General features: G+C 47.5%; 1 long non-coding RNA gene across 1 annotated transcript in view; it reads right to left on the reverse strand.

Moving 5' to 3' along the window:
- Positions 1-3,606: 3,606 nt before the first annotated feature.
- Positions 3,607-4,240, reverse strand: part of LOC112550914 — a 10,140-nt gene continuing 9,506 nt past the window's right edge. Inside the window, exon 3 of the long non-coding RNA XR_003094986.1 lies at positions 3,607-3,754. This is a non-coding gene — a long non-coding RNA (uncharacterized LOC112550914). The remainder of the gene's footprint in view (positions 3,755-4,240) is intronic.

Raw genomic sequence — 4,240 nt, forward strand, 5'->3', positions numbered from 1 at the left:
AGTTGCCCTGATGAGTTGAAGGACTGGGGAGAAGACTAAAGGGGTCACCCTAGTAGGGAATCAGGAAGGGGCCAGAGTGGCTATCTCTACTCAGGAGAGGACCTGGGGGATGGAACAAGGTTATCAGGAGAGGCATTGGAGCAGAGAGAAAGAATGGGCTCTCCTCCAAAGGAGAAGGAGTGAGGAAGGAATCAAGGGGTTGCCTTGCTGAGGAGAGAGTCCAATGGAGGGGAATGGTTGGTTGTCCTAGTGAGCAGATAGGGAAAGGGGGACACCTTGCAAGGAGAGTGTTTAGGAGATGGGTGCAAGGGGAACACTATGTTGTAGAGATGAGGCAAAGAAGGGGAAAGAAGGTCTGGGAGACAGGGGTACACAAAGAGATTTACCTCCTCAAGATGGACCAGGGGTGTGAGTAAAATGGTCACTTTGTAGATAGGAGGGTTAAGGAAAAGAAGTGATGGCGTCACTGTTGAGAATAGGGGCCAGGGGACTGATGTGAGGGTACAGCCCTACTGAGATGAGGAGCTGGGATAGAGAGGTAGCAAGGGAATGGCCAGGGAAGGGGGTTGTCTCAGCTTAAGGCTGTCCTTACCAAGTGTGGAACCAGCCTAGTTAGCTCCTAACTTCTTACACAGATGCACATGGGTCCTTGCTATCCCATGCTGGTGGGTGGGATACAGATAGCTACTGCTAGATGCTGCAGATCCCTGAGCTAGAACTTTTGCTAAGACTGAGAAAGGGGGCCTGTAACTGGCTGCTGATTCTCAACTCCTTCTGGACTGCCTTGGGAGCTCTTGTGAGGAAGGGAACTAATTTCAGTTAGGCCCCACCCTAGGCGGAGGCAGAGTTGGTCTAGCTCCTACCCTGCTCTTCCTGGGGCTCTCACAGTGTGGTAGTCAAAAGGGCTATAACAGCCCTGGGGCTGCAGAGGAGGCAGAAGAGCATCCCACACTTTTTTCTCTTTCTTTAGCGATGCTTCAAACCCTTCCATCCCATAGTGTCATAGTGCAGTCCAGGTACACATCTTTAATTTACCACTATACACAGTTTTTCTAACAATTGATCTTCAGGACCAAAAAAGTGTCATTCCAGAGTCTGGGAACCCTACTTTGAACTAGACTGAACACACTATGATCTGAAGGTTTGCAGATATAACTTCACCTGCTACTGCCTCTAGACTGCACTGCTGCAGCTGCTTAGCTGAGCCAGAGCTGGAGGGGCATGAAAAGCTAGGAGACTGGAGCAGGAATCCAGGAGCAAGTATGGGAGACAGGACTGGGAGGGACATGGACAGAGACACATGAAGAAAGGACATATGGTGGGAATATGGGAGATCATCAGGGCATGGAGAGAGGGGATGAAGATCATGTAACAGATTTTCAGTCAGAAAGTACTGACATGTAGGGCTACACTGAAATGAACATAGCTTAGTTAGGTGCATGGGGCACCAGGGCAGGCATAGACTGTGGATTAGGAAAGGCAGTAATTTGCCTAGGTGGACCCCTTAATTGCTTAAATAGTCTAATGATAAAAACTGCCATGAGTCTAAAAGCCTCTTCATTCCCACCCATTCTCTCCATGCTCCACCTGGAAAAAGTCCCACCACTCCTGGGCCCCCTTCTCATGCACTGGCTGGAGTTCACATGAAAGGGTTCACAGTCTCCAACCCATATATACCAATCTGAGTCCAACCCCTTGGTACGGACCAGAAACCAGAAATTCCCAAACAAGAGGGTGCATCTACATGAGACGCTGACTGTGCAGTAACTCGTGACTACTGCGCAGAAGTGTCACGTGACAGGAAGCGTGACATGACGTTACTGCGTAGTATTGATGAGCTACTGTGCAGTCAGTGTCACCAAAAAGCCATTCAGTGGAACATGAATATGCAGGAACAACTGCACAATAAGCATCTCATATAGATGTAGCCAGAGTGGAGTTAGGGAGTTCAGAGAGCAGACTTGCTTCTTGTGTATCCACATAACCCCTCTGCAGGTACCTTCTGGCCTAAAGATCTTTGTGGGTACCTTCTAGCCAGCCCACTGGACCCTGTGGAAATGCTCCTCCAACCCTCGTCCCTCCCTGCAGTCCAGGCAGGCTTTTCCAGCTCTGGTTTTGCTTGGAAATTCGCATAACTGCTTGAGCTTCTCAGTCTCACCAAAGCATTTGCTTCAATAACAGCCTACTGCAGCATATTGCACAAGGTATTTATATAGTCTTTGTAAAAGAAGACAGACGAGGGTTTCCTTTTGTCAGTGTGAATACTCTGTCTCTCCATTCCACCCAGGAATGAAGGCAGGTCACTAGGCACCTGACTGGCTTTATATGCCTCCGCCCACTCCCTTACTCTTACTCCTTCTCAAAGTAGAGGCCCCTTCACAGAGACAGGACACTCTGTGTCCTGCCAGAGGCCTTGTAATTTTTGCTTTTTTTTGCACTTCAGACTTCAAGTTTCATAGCTGTTAAGGTCAGAAGAGACCATTATGATCATCTGGTCTATCCTGCCTGACACTACAGAACAATTCCACCGGGCAGCTTCTGCATCCAGCTGAAATCTCCTGCCAGTTCTCATGCCAAAGACGTGGCTACACAGCTTACAGTACTGGGAGGAAATTCCAGCACTAAATATGTTGCCATTCACCCCCCAACAAAAAGCAGAGTAAAATACAGAACAAGTGCCACTCAGGCTGCAATGGGTTCTGTGCTCTCAGTGAATTTCAGATCTTCTTTTAGAACACCTCCAAACAGACAATCTTCTTAGCTCTGCTGGTAGCCAAATCAATCTCATCTTCACATTGAGCTTGGAGCCCTACCCTGAGCTCGTGGTTACTTGTGACCAGTCAGATGTGACAGATTTACCATTGTAATGCTCCCACTCACTTCACACAGCACCTTTCTCCTAGCCTGGATTATAGGCCGGCCAGGGTAACTGCCAAACAGCTCTAGCTTGGTGCCTGCTGTGTAAGCACCGAGCTTAGGATTACAGCATGCTCTCTGCTGGTATGAGGAGTATTTCTAGTCTTCTTTACTGAGACTCCTCTGCTCTGTAAACCTGGTTTTGACGTAGCTTGGAAAGTAGGCCAGTAAGAGCGAACTGCAGCCGATTGCAGCACTCTCAGGGGATGCTCTGTGCTTGTGCGTCTAGAGGAAGGCATGTTCATTAATAGATCCTCTTCTCTCTGGGGGGTTACCACATACAAGATGAGACTTATATAATGGGGGAGGGGTTGTTTTTCTTCACTCTAATTACAGGAGATCCTGTTCCCCTCAAGAGTCTCAGACAGAAACCTGACTTGTCAGACAGCACCTAATGCTGTCCCTGCAAGCACATTTGCTACCAGCAATCTAGCAGGGAGAACTGGTCAGCATTAGGACAAGACATGAAGCAGATCTAAGCATGCCCCAATAAAGACAGTGCTCTTGAGCAGGGAATTCCCTGTTGAGGGCACAACACAATAATCTAGAACAGGCTTATTCCAGGGAGAAGATACTGAAATGTTCTACAACAGCCAGTTTTCTCCAGATTGAGCACAAAGATCTTGAAAAGAGGAATCCCTGCCACAATAATTCTGAATTAGGAAATTTATTTGCAGGACATATGGAAGAGTCCTAGTCTTGTTTATTCTACACACGTTCTTATACCATTCTCATCATCGTGCCTGCACATCTTCCAGTGGTACCCCAAGAGATGGAGCCAGTATGAGTCATATGAGGTTACCTCCTTCTTCTCTTCCTTTCTTCAGGGGAAAATTGCCTGTGGATTTAATGTGTTTTTAATTTTAAAACAAACATTCATACCTGTGTCTTGTACTGTTATTTTTGAGGTAGGTGGAGGGAACATGACTCATCCCTGGAGATGTAGGTCATGCAGTTTATAGCAGGAGTTCATTCCGGAGTCTGGGACCAGCCTCAGAGACACTGCTGTCCCAGGTACAGATAAGACTTCCCTTAGCAGCGAAAAGCTCCTTGTGGCCTGAGGACCAGAACTGTAACTACCATGTTCAGCCTAAACCTTAATGGGATCTGCTAGATAACCTTAGCAGCCTGCTTAGGTCAAGCTGTTGAGCACCTTGGCAAAACACACCAGGACCTAGAGTATGACATGCTATTCTATGAAAAGCCAGAATTGACATTGGAAGGTGGGACAAACTGTGTTGCTTAGGAGATGCTGTACAGCACTCCAGGTAAGCTACTTTCCTGACAGCTGATGCCTTTCAGTCTAAGTTTATTTGCATTCCTG

The sequence above is a fragment of the Alligator sinensis genome, unplaced genomic scaffold (genome assembly GCF_000455745.1).
Source record: "Alligator sinensis unplaced genomic scaffold, ASM45574v1 scaffold879_1, whole genome shotgun sequence".
In the NCBI taxonomy this organism is placed as follows: Eukaryota; Metazoa; Chordata; order Crocodylia; family Alligatoridae; genus Alligator; species Alligator sinensis.